Source organism: Rhinolophus ferrumequinum, chromosome 11, assembly GCF_004115265.2.
Source record: "Rhinolophus ferrumequinum isolate MPI-CBG mRhiFer1 chromosome 11, mRhiFer1_v1.p, whole genome shotgun sequence".
NCBI classification, from domain to species: Eukaryota; Metazoa; Chordata; class Mammalia; order Chiroptera; family Rhinolophidae; genus Rhinolophus; species Rhinolophus ferrumequinum.
Window position 1 is genome coordinate 88,827,104 of NC_046294.1, and position 12,076 is coordinate 88,839,179.

Genomic DNA, 12,076 nt, shown 5'->3' on the forward strand with positions numbered 1-12,076 from the left:
CCATGCTGGACCAGATGGGAAGCAAGGGCCCAGAGGGAGATCAGAGAGAAAGGAATCTGTAAGGACCCTAAGACATCTATATCCAACCTCCCCATTTAGAAACAGGGTACTGAGGAAAAGAGGATGTGTAGCTCTCTAGATTCACAGAGAAAATTAGTGTCAGCGCTGAGTGAGACTAGAAGCTAGGATAAAACCTATAGAGCCAAAGATGTGAAGATTTTGCTACCATTCCCAGTGAGGGAGTGCAGAATCCAATGCGGCATCTTCTCCTTCTTTTACCTTGGCACAAACCAGGATCTCAGAGGAACCCCAGCCCCATGTTTCTTCCCTCTTCTCTCTCGCCTCCTCATCCCTTCTCTGTTGCTCCTATTGGGGAAGGTTGGTCTGGGGGGATGGACAGGATGAACTCTAGAGAGCCTGAGTGGCTAATCCTTAGACTTTGGGAAAGATAGAACTTGGGAGGTGAGCTATGAGTGATTATGGTTGGAGTAGTCATCAAGCAATTTCGGATAGCCCTTGGGAACTGGAAGCCTGGACTCCTGGGGTCTCCTTTTCTGTCCCCTCTCCTTCTATCTTCTGAGGTGGTCACCTTTGGTTTTCCATTAGGAAATGTCTTCAACTTGCCAAACCTGGGCCAAGTTCTTCTTCCTGGTCTGGTGGGGACATTCTCCAGTGAGCCTCTGCTTTCATTGAGGCAGACAGTGGGAGGTGGTTGGCGTCTTCCTGAGCTCCATTCCTTCCTGAGCTTCCTGAGCAACGGAAGGGGTCTTTAAAAACCCCCAAACCTTTCCTTCTGCCCATGTCTCCTCCTCAAATCTCCAACGTTTATCCCTCTCCAGCTGGGAGCCTGGGCGGCAGTTGTGTGGGCTGTGGACCAGAAGGAACACAGGAGCAGGCTCTTTGAAGGACAATAGTATGAGGGCGGGGGTGGGGCAGGAAGACCACAGGGCTTCCATTTGTTCTTCTTGGCAGAGGAGGCTGATAAACAGCACCACTAAAGACCAAGTCTTTATGTCTTCAGGCTTCAGGAGCCATCCTAGTGGGGAGCCCAAAGAAGATGAATCATGTTGAATGATATAGGACATGGCAGATTGGATGTTTAATTTGGGTGTCTCTTTAGAACACCACACACCACTCTCCTAGGCTCCCACTTAGCATCCAGTGGGAGAGCAAGCTGTGCTCCTCACAAATTGCCATGTCTGGCGCAGAGAAAAATCCCAATGTGACTGATGTTTAGAAGGCCCCTCCAAGTTCGGAGAAAGGGACCAGCAAGACTGCATAATGTTCCTTCCTTCAAAGATGAGGAGTTGTGCCAGAGCCAGAGATTTGAGTTAGACATCAGGAAGAGCTACCTGTGGGGGAGGGCCAGTAGCTGGAAGTGTGGGTTTGTTTGAGAGGCAGAGGAATGGCCAGATGACCTTTGCTGGGGTCTGGCGGCAGTGGAGGGTCTGTAGGGCTGGGAGGAGAAGACCTGCCCCTAGTCCTGGAGGGCAGGCTCAGAGCCTGGGGTACAGAGGTTGAGCGCAGCTCCCAGCAGCCAGCCAGTCTTCCTGAGAGTGCAGAGTCTGCTCACAACCTGCCAGTCCTGCTTTCCCTCCAGCCTCAACTGCCTCCAGATCTTCCAAACAAGGAAAGGAGCTGCAACATGGCAATCACCTTCTCTGGCAGGGGCAGACAGCTGCCAGGGTGCAGCAAGGGCCAGAGCCGGACCCAGCTTGGGAGCCGGAGCCAAGAGGGAGGAGGGACTGGGCTCCGGCAGCCTTCCATGCCCATCTAGAGATCACACAGACAGCCAGCCCCCTAACACACAGATAGTGGGGGTGTCCATGGTCACGCCTGAGCCAAGCCAGGGCTCAACTTCAGGGAACAGTGCCTGAAAAGCCAACTGCTGAAGCAGCAGTTCTAGGAGTGGGAGTGAGGGGTGGGACTAGGGTCAGATATTGGCATTTCTGCTAATCACTTGTGAGACCTGGGCAAGTCCCTTGGCCTTGGCCTCTTCAACTGCAGCACACAGGGGCTGGGGGTCTTTTCTATCCAGCCTGGTTATTCTGTGGTTTTGAAGATCCCTCAGGAGGAACTGGTGGCATTTAATCCCTGAGGTTTGGCCAGGGAAACCAGCTCATTCTGACATATCACAAGAAAGAGGTTGGGACCTGGATGCTGAGGCAAACTTCAACAAGATATGTCAGGAAAATCTTTAATATTTCTAGCTCTCCTTCCTATGCTACACCCTTTCTTGACCTTAACAGGGCTTAATGTCATCATGTTCTCTGCTCCCTCACTATGTTTTCAGCAAATTATCTCTAGCAGTCATTTAAACTTGCATTAGAAAATAAGTTACTGTGATATCATGTGTAAATTCCTGGGTCATATTTTCCGAAGGTTTTATGTATAAGTAATCTAGGACTTTTAAAATCTAACTCTGAGCTTTGTTCATTGGTCTCAGGGACCCTGAAAGTAGCAGTAAGGAAGCGCTTACTCTGCCATCAGATGAGATGACTCTATTGAGACTCTGGAGGTGGGGCCAGTAATCCAAGTGGCCCTTCCCTCTCCCTCCCCCTGCTCCAGGTTGGTGGGCTCCACACAAGGGCTAAGCTTGGGCTAAACCCAGAGATTCCTCAGTGCAGCTGACTCCATCTCTCCTTGCCTAGAAGGAACAGAGGAAGGCACTTCTTGGTCCTCTTTTGAAGCAGCCTAAAAGTGGCCTCTCTTGGTTGGGGCAATTTGGGAGAGCAAATTACAGAGGCAGAGCTGAGGGAAGGGCTGGAGGAAGGAGAGAGGGTGTGGCTATAGCCCAATGCCAGCAGATCCACCTGCCCGTTGCCAATGCCATCCCTCCAGGGGGGACTGTGGGTTAATGGGTGCACATGCTTTCTAGCTTCTGGCTCTCCCTTGCCTTCCTCTCACCCACAACTGTGCTTGACAGAGGCACATTAAAGGCCTGTGAGTTGGATTGGGTGAAGGAGGAGCTATAGCTTGAGGGACAAAAGAAGATTAGGCTGCATTCTTCTCTGCCCGTCCACTGCAAGCCCCTCTGTCATCCGATGGATCACAGCATGATGGGACAGAAGTTCAAGAAATGTGCACTCAGAAGACCTGAGTCCCTTTCATTTGGTAACCGTCACCTAACTTCATTTAGCCTCATTTTTTTTTTCCATTTATAAAATAGGAATGATGGTGAGACAAAAACTGCATTTGAGGGTTAAGTGAGTTTTGGTACGGAAGAGTACGTGGTAGTATATGGAGTGGTGTGTGGATGTGAGTCATTATTGCTCGTCCCACTCCTGTGTAGCAGGAAGGGAGAGCCCGGCTATGTCACTGTACCTCAGAGCGTACATGGTTTATCAAGCCACCACCCACCCAGACAGGTGCATTGCTCACGGTAAAGGGCAAATCAACAATACCAAACACTAACAGAACCTGGGAGTGTGATGCTGATTCATAGGGGTCCCTCCCCAACCACCAGGAGACTTAGACTTGGGGCAGGAACTATAGGACCTCAGCCAGATGAGGACCCTCTGAGCACTCACGAAAGCTTTCATGGGAGCCTGCAGAAGGAGGGAAGCTGGAGCAGGAGAACTTCTTCTCCAAAGGCAAGTTAATACAGACCAATCCAACGCATGCCACCCAACGCTTTTGAGAATCCTCTGGGTGCTCATCCTGAGTTGGACATTTAATAGGATGTCAGAGAACTCTGAAGTGTTTCACAGTCCAATTGAGATAATAAAATAGCTCTTCAAACAGGGAAATACCTAGTAGGCACCATAGACTTCCATACTCACAAGTGTAGAAGGAAGGAAGCCGTTTACTCCCCTCTCTCCCCATGCCCTCCCATCAAACAATGGACCTCCTTGGGGAGATGGTGTCCTCTTCACCTGGTCAGGGAGCACATGAGGCTGAGAGGGAGGGACAAAAGGGTGCTGGGCATCACGGCAGGCTCATCTTCTATCTCCCAACATCAGTTATCCGACACCAACAAGGTGTCCTACAATTCTGACACTAACTACCTGGAGTTAGCACAGAATCCACAGGTTAGGGGACTCAGTCCCGTAAGACTGCCACCACTTCAGATGTCAGCTGCAAGTCCTGAGTGTCCCCAAGACACCCACTTCTTCCTGGCCAGCTATAAATTCAGGGGTCCCCACAGCTCCCTCCATATTCAGGTTCAACAATTTTCTAGAATGACTCACAGAATTCACTGAAAGTGCTATACTTATGATTATCATTTTATTATAAAAAAATACAAATGAATAGCCAGATGTAGAGGAATCTAGGGCAATGTCTGGAAGAGTCCTGAGCAGAAGAGCATCTGTCCCATGGAGTCAAAGTGTACCTCCCTCTTAGTGCCTGTACATTGATATGCTCACCAACCAGGAAGCTTTCGGAGTCTCATTGTTTAGAGTTTTTGTAGTGGTTTCATTACATACTGTAGGTATGACTGATTAAATTGTTGGCCACTTGGTTGAACTCAATCCATAGCCCCTTTCTGCTCTTTGGAGGTCAAGGTTAGGGGCTAAAAGTTCCAATCTTCTAATTACTTGGTTTTCCTGATGACCGGCCCAGCCCTCATTCCGAACTATGGATCTTCCTTGAGTCACCTCATTAGCATTAACGCAGGTGTTGTTCAAAGAGGCATGTCATGAATAACAAAAGATTCTCCTCTTACTCAGAAAATTCGAAGTGTTTTTGAAGCTCGGTGCTGGGAACATAGGCACAAAGACCATATATATATACACACATATATATGTATGTATATATATATATGAACACACCTTCCTACTCACAGAGAGGCTGTGATGGGGAGAGAATTGAGGAGGGTGCTAAGGGTTGGTGACTGCACCACAGGAGAAGCCGCTGAAAGAACGGAATGTGGGCGGTTGAAGAAAAAAGTATGAGGAAGACAGGATCATAGGTAATCTTTATTTAAGTGGAGGTCTGTCTTATGAATACAGAGGCTCTGCCAGGAGGAATTTGGACCACTGAGCGGAAATAACCAGGTTTCAGGAGCTCCTTGGCAACAGATAGGCTGCTTTAGGAGGTACTGAGCTCATAGCACTGGAGATATTTTAACTCTGTCAGGTTTGATCTCTGTGGTATGCCTGGGGGGCTTGGATATTATCTGGCAAAGAGTAAATATTTGGTAAATATTTATTTGTTGAATGCCCATTTGTCAAGGCTTGAGAAGTTAGATTAAATAGCATGAAAGCACAGGTCCAGTCATAAATCTTTATAAGCTCCTACCATGTCTAGCCATTGTGCTCTTTGCTGGTTATTGTTTTTTTTTTCTTCTTTTTTTTTTCAGGGAAAAGAAAGGAAGAAAAAGAAAAACAAAGAATCTCTTAAGAAGCTCAGTTAGTAGGGAGATGGACATTTATGTCTAGAAAGAAGTTCAATAAAGAGCAAACTAGTTTTAGTTAAAGATGGCGAGTTGAAACCATATACTAGTTTACATTCTCCCCAAACCTCAAGAAAATGACAGTAAAAAGCATAAATCCATTGCTCTGTTAGGGGAGAGCTCCCTCACTATAAAAGTACCATATGATCTCACTTATATGTGGAATCTAAAGAAAAGAATAAGTGAATGAACTAATCAGAAACAGTTTTGGAGACAAAGAGGAAAAACTGAGGGTTGCCAGATGGGCGGGGGGTGGGGGTAAGGGGGAAGGTGAGGGGATTAGAAAACAATCAGTAACCACAAGATAGCCACGGGGTTTGAAAATTAATCTGGGGAACGTAATTTAGTGGTTACCAGAGGGTAAGGGGGTTGGGGGGTGGGAGATGAGGGTAAGGGGATCAAATATATGGTGATGGAAGGAGAACTGACTCTGGGTGGTGAACACACAGTGTAATTTATAGATGATGTGATACAGAATTGTACACCTGAAATCTATGTAATTTTACTAACAATTGTCACCCCAGTAAATTAAAAAAAAAAAGTTTTAAGCCTCCCTCACTATAGAAATTTTAAGTCTCATTTTCCCTAATTTCTTAGCTCCTTCGTCCCTGGTCTTAATCACTCTTCTAATCAGTTTCTAATTCCTAAACTGAAGATCGCTCCTAGCTTAAATCACAGAATATCTCTCACCCCTGCTTAATAAGTACTTAAAAGCCTGTGGGCTATAATCATTGTAGCCCAACATACCCCTAGACCACTCCAGACCTAACTCTTGGATAAAATAAACACCATCCCAGAGTCCAAATGGGTTTTAACAGTACTCCAGGCCAGTCCATACCTAACCCTTGGGTAAAGTTAAGATAATTGGGCTTTGAGTCCCATCCCTGGAGCCAGCACTTTTAATTTCTTAACTAACATCTGTCTCTCCCCATTTAGGGGCTGTCAGCAAGGCTTCCAGTGTACCCCGACTAAAGAAGAAGAAACCCTATCTTCTTTATTTAAGGACAGATAGGGCGAGAGTTTCATGAATCCCCATTAGGTAGAGACAGCTCTACCCCCCTTCTCAGCTTAAGCAGATACAGAAGAATAGACCTGCTGTCCCTCGACTCCCCACAGAGATTTATGGGGAGCACGTCTCTCAGGGAAAACAAGGCAGGCAGTTAGAAACAGGTAATGGGGTCTCTGCATTCCTGCACGTCCAGCACAATCTATGGGGAGCATCGCCTGGAGACCTCCCAAATTCTTCCCTTATCTGCCCTAAGCAGTAACCACTGGTAGAGGCCACCACGACCTCCATCTCACCCTGGCCTCATTATCCCATCATTATAATATCATACGTATGCCCAGAAGTTCATTACTATCATTATAACAGACTGAACTCTGGGAAGGGACATGCGCAGTCTGAGAGGGTGAGGTAAGAGCCCATTATCAATCGCAGGTGTCAATCAAGGGGTCCTGCGCTGGCAGAGGAACAGCCCATCCCAGAGAAGAAAAGAGAACACCCCCAGGCTCGCGTTAGCCACTGCCTCTTGAGCACTGAGCCTTGAGCCCCTCTCTTGAAACTTGCCTTTGCTCGGGGCCCGCTCCAAACCCTTTGGTGTGTACTTTTTCTCCTAATAATGCCGCCTTGAGCCACTTTTCTTTGTGCTTGGCCCACTCCTAATTCTGTGGAGTGTGCTATCTCTTCTAATAAACTTCTCTTTCACCACTTCACCTGCACCTCATTCAATTCTTTGCTCAAGATGCCAAGAACCTGGACACCACGCCAGGGAGGACCCATCCTTTGGTAAGTTAGCGGCTGTTTCCCAGTTTGCCACCCCAAGGCCCAGTTAGAACCCCAGTTGTGAGAACCTAGCAAAATTCTGCCGGGTTCGACCCTTGGTGTGAGAGCCAAGCCGGGACATCTCCCCAAAAAGGGCCCCCCTCTCCGGTAACAGCTCTTTACAGTTGGCACCGAGCCATGGACATCTCTTGGGACAACTGGCACAAGCACCACAAGAGCAGGGACAAGAGAAAGCCGTAGCACAAGAAGTGAAAATATGAGCTGGGACACTCTGCTGCCAACACTAAGATTGGCCTCCACCTCATACACCCAGTCCGAGCACGTGCAGGGAGATAACAAGAAGTACCGTGCCTTGAGACTGGACGTGGGAAACTTCTCCTGGATCTCTGAGTGTTGTACACACAAAGCAAGGATTTGTTTCTTGCAGTGGATCCAACAATGAACTGGTCCACACCAAGGCCCTAGTAAAGAACTTCATCGTGCTCATTGGCAGCACATCCTACTGACAGTGGTATGAGTTCCACTGCCCCTGGACCGCAAGAAGGGGGCCAAATGGATTCCTGAGGAGGAAAAGATTTTAAACAAAAAACGTCCAAAGAAAATTCAGAATAAGCATGATGAAAGGAAAAAGAATGCCAAAATCAGCAGTCTTCTAGAGCAGTACTTCTAGAGGGGCAGGCTTCTTGCATGCATTGGTTCAAGACCAAGCCAACATGGATGAGCAAATGACTGTGTGCTAGAGGGCAAAGAGTTGGAGTTCTATCTGAGGAAAACCAAGGCCCAGAAAGGCAAATAAATCCTTCTCCCTCCTATCTTACTTTGCTCATGTAATAAAGGTGTTTAGTGTTAAAAAAAATAAAAATAAAGGGCGGCTGGATGGCTCAGTTGGTTAGAGCGTGAGCTCTTAACCAGGTTGCTGGTTCAATTCATGCATAGGATGGTGGGCTGCACACCCTGCAACTAAGATTGATAACAGCGACTGGACTTGGAGCTGAGCTGTGCCCTCCACAACTAGATTGAAGGACAACGACTTGACTTGGAGCTGATGGGCCCTGGAAAAACAAACTGTTCCCCAATAATAATAAAAAAAAAAAGCATAAGGCCATCAGTTCAAAGGTGAAATGCAGATGGAGACTCTAGGTAAAGATGGTGAACTGAACACACACAATTATGTTTTAAAGGGTTTCTTTAAAACCCTACTAAAGTAACTACAATGGGGTTTTTTAAAAGTCAGAAACCCACACAGATGGAGGGAATGGGAGCGGAGAAAATAACGGCAGAATTCTGGAAATTGGAAAGCAATGAATGATTGCATTTAGGAGACTGAGAAAAGCTGAAGGCTGAACCAAAAGATGGAAAAGCTGAAAATCCACTTTTCACACCAAACTCCTCCAGAGTGTCAGGCACTGGTGACACTAGATATTGGAGGAAGTAAGGTGTCATGCAGGGTAGCATGTGGGGTCTCTGGTCCTGCTCCCCACATAAGAACGCAAGACATGGTGAGGCCAAAAAGGAACACCCACGGAGCCATAGATAGGGGCATCATATCACTATAGTCTCGCTGGCAGCTGTGTTGGAGACACAGGAAGCAGGAGCCACACGATCTGCAGCTTGCCATCCACTTCTCTCTGCCAACCAACCTCACTTGCTAGCTGCAATCCGCCCTGCTAACTGCAATCCGCTCTTGCTAGCTCAGCCACCATCTTCTCGCTAGCCCCCATTTGCTACTAGCGTAGCCACGGCAGTTATATTAGTGGCCAATGTCTCACTGGTTACAGCTGACAGCCAACTAGCCACAGCTGATGGCCATCCAATCACAGTTGATGGCCATTTACTACCTGAGCCAGCACCTTTCCATGTGAGGCTGAGAGCCTGGAAACTGCACTCCTGGCTCTGTCCCTACATAAGGTAAGGGAGCAAGCTAAATTAGGAGACTTGGTTAAAAATTGAGAACTTAGATCCCTGGATCCCCTTCCCAAATCTGTGCAGGTAGAGAATGCCCCTTCCCTGTGCCAGCAGAAAACTGAGGTTTGTTCTTGGAAATGGTAAAATAGAGGATCTCTGGATTAAGGATACCAGGTTGAGGATGGATACTATGCTGGAGAAGGAGATGAAATGAATTCATATGTATAGGATGCTGAGACCACCATATGCCTCTCCTCAGAATGCTGGCAAGCCAGGCCTTTACTCTCTGGGCAGGAGACTGGAAGGATTTTCTCCGGGGAATCTGGCCAGCTCAAGAGGAAAGACTTAGAGATACAGACACCAGAGGTTCCCCAAGTAGGGTTTCCAGGTGGGAATTCCCGTCTGTTCTCAGGAATATTTTTCGCTTTCCCGTTCCCAAATCTCGAGAAAAGTTGGTCGGGAAATCGGGAAAATTGGCTCCTTGAACCCAGGTGGTTGGTAGTATTGGCCATCACTTTGTGGAAACGATTGATTGTGGAGAACAGAAAACAGTTTATATCTCGGGATTCGGGAAAGGGAAAGTGAAAAAAATTCCTGAGAACGGGCGGGAATTCCCGCCTGGAAACCCTATCCCTAAGTAAACAGCCAGTCACCTTACAGTCAACAAGTCCCATTTACCTACTAAGATTTGTTTGTTTGTTTGTTTTTTTAATTTATTGGTGACAATAAATTAAAATTGTTAACAAATTTTAATTGTTAGTAATTAACAATTAAATTAAACAATTAAATTAACAATTAAATTAATTAAGGGGTGACAATTGTTAGTAAAATTACATAGATTTCAGGTGTACAATTCTGTATCACATCATCTATAAATCCCATTGTGTGTTCACCACCCAGAGTCAGTTCTCCTTCCATCACCATATATTTGATCCCCCTTACCCTCATCTCACACCCCCCAACCCCCTTACCCTCTGGTAACCACTAAACTATTGTCTATCTTGTCTATGAGGTTTTTTTTTTCTTAGACGTTTATCATTTATATCCCTCACACTGTGGACCCCCCCCCCATCCACTATCTCTCTGACATCGCACCGAGCCATCCCATTTCCACTATCTCCACTCCCAATGCTGTACTCTGCCTCTTGTAAATGTATACATACCTATATATACATATATATATATATAAAATATTATAGTTGGCATTCATTATTGTTCAGCTTCAGGTGTACAGTGCAGTGATAAGGCATCTACATCTTCCCTGAGATGGTCTCCCAAATGGGACACATGTCCATCGGACACCCTACAAAATCTTTACAACATTATTGATTACGTTCCCAGATTAATTTTCAAAACCCCGTGGCCATCTTGTGGTTACTGATTGTTTTCTAATCCCCTCACCTTCCCCCTTACCCCCACCCCCCCACCCATCTAGCAACCCTCAGTTTTTCCTCTTTGTCTCCAAAACTGTTTCTGATTAGTTCATTCACTTATTCTTTTCTTTAGATTCCGCAAATAAGTGAGATCATATGGTACTTATCTTTCTCTGTCTGACTTATTTCACTTAACATAATGTTCTCTAGGTCCATCCATGTTGTTGCAAATGGTAAGATTTCTTTCTTTATGGCTGCGTAGTACTCCATTGTATAAATGTACCACAGCTTCTTAATCCAGTCATCTACCGATGGGCATTTTGGTTGTTTCCATGTCTTAGCTATTGTGTATAGTGCTGCAATAAACATAGGAGTGCATAAAGATTTTTGAATTGGAGTTTTGGATTTCTCCAGATAGATACCTAGGAGTGGATTTACTGGATCATAGGGTAGTTCCATTTTCAGATTTTTGAGATACCTCCATACTGTTTTCCATAGCGGCTGCACCAATCTGCAATCCCACCAACAGTGCACAGGCGTTCCCTTTTCTCCACATCCGCGCCAGCACTTGTTTGTTGATTTATTGATGATAGCCATTTTGACTGGGGTGAGGTGGTATCTCATTGTGGTTTTTATTTGCATTTCTCTGATGGTTAGTGAGGTTGAGCATTTCTTCATATGTCTGTTTGCCATCTGTATGTCCGTTTTAGAAAAATGTCTCTTCAAGTCCTCTGCCCATTTTCTAATTGGGTCATTTGTTTTTTTGGAGTTGAGTTGAGTGAGTTTTTTAATAGATTTGTGATATTAATCCCTTATCAGATATATCTTTGGCAAATATCTTTTCCCATTCAGTAGGATCCCTTTTTGTTTTATTGATGGTTTCCTTTGCTGTGAAAAACCTTTTTAGTTTGATATAATCCCACATGTTTATTTTTTCTCTTACTTCCCTTGCGCGAGGGGATATATCAGTAAAAATCTTACTCCGGGTAATGTCTATGAAGTTTCTTCCTATATTTTCTTCCAGGTATTTTATGGTTTCACATCTTACATTTAAGTCTTTAAGCCATTTTGAATTTATTTTTGTATATGGTGTAAGGAGGTGGTCCAGCTTCATTTTTTTGCATGTGTCTGTCCAGGTTTCCCAGCACCATTTATTGAATAGACTGTCTTTACCCCATCGTACATTCTTGCTTGCATTGTCGTAGATGAAATGGCCAAATAGGCATGGATTTATTTCTGGACTCTCTATTCTGTTCCATTGATCTATGTGTCTGTTTTTATGCCAGTACCATGCTGTTTTGATTACTGTGGCCTTGTAGTATAATTTGAAGTCAGGTGTTGTTATACCTCCCACTTTGTTCTTATTTCTCAAGATTGCTGAGGCTATACGGGGTCTTTTATGGTCCCATATAAATTTTAGGATTATATGTTCTATTTCTGTGAAAAACGTCGTTGGTAGTTTGATAGGAATTGCGTTGAATATGTATATTGCCTTAGGCAGTATGGACATTTTAACTATATTAATTCTTCCTATCCATGAACATGATATGTGTTTCCATCTATTTATATCTTCTTTCATTCCTTTCTTCAGTGTCTTATAATTTTCTGAGTACAGATCTT

The 12,076-nt window shown here is 45.4% G+C and overlaps 1 pseudogene; it reads left to right on the forward strand.

Annotated features, from left to right (window-relative positions):
* Positions 1-7,355: 7,355 nt before the first annotated feature.
* Positions 7,356-7,974, forward strand: LOC117031260 (40S ribosomal protein S8-like; annotated as a pseudogene).
* The last annotated feature ends 4,102 nt before the right edge of the window (positions 7,975-12,076 follow it).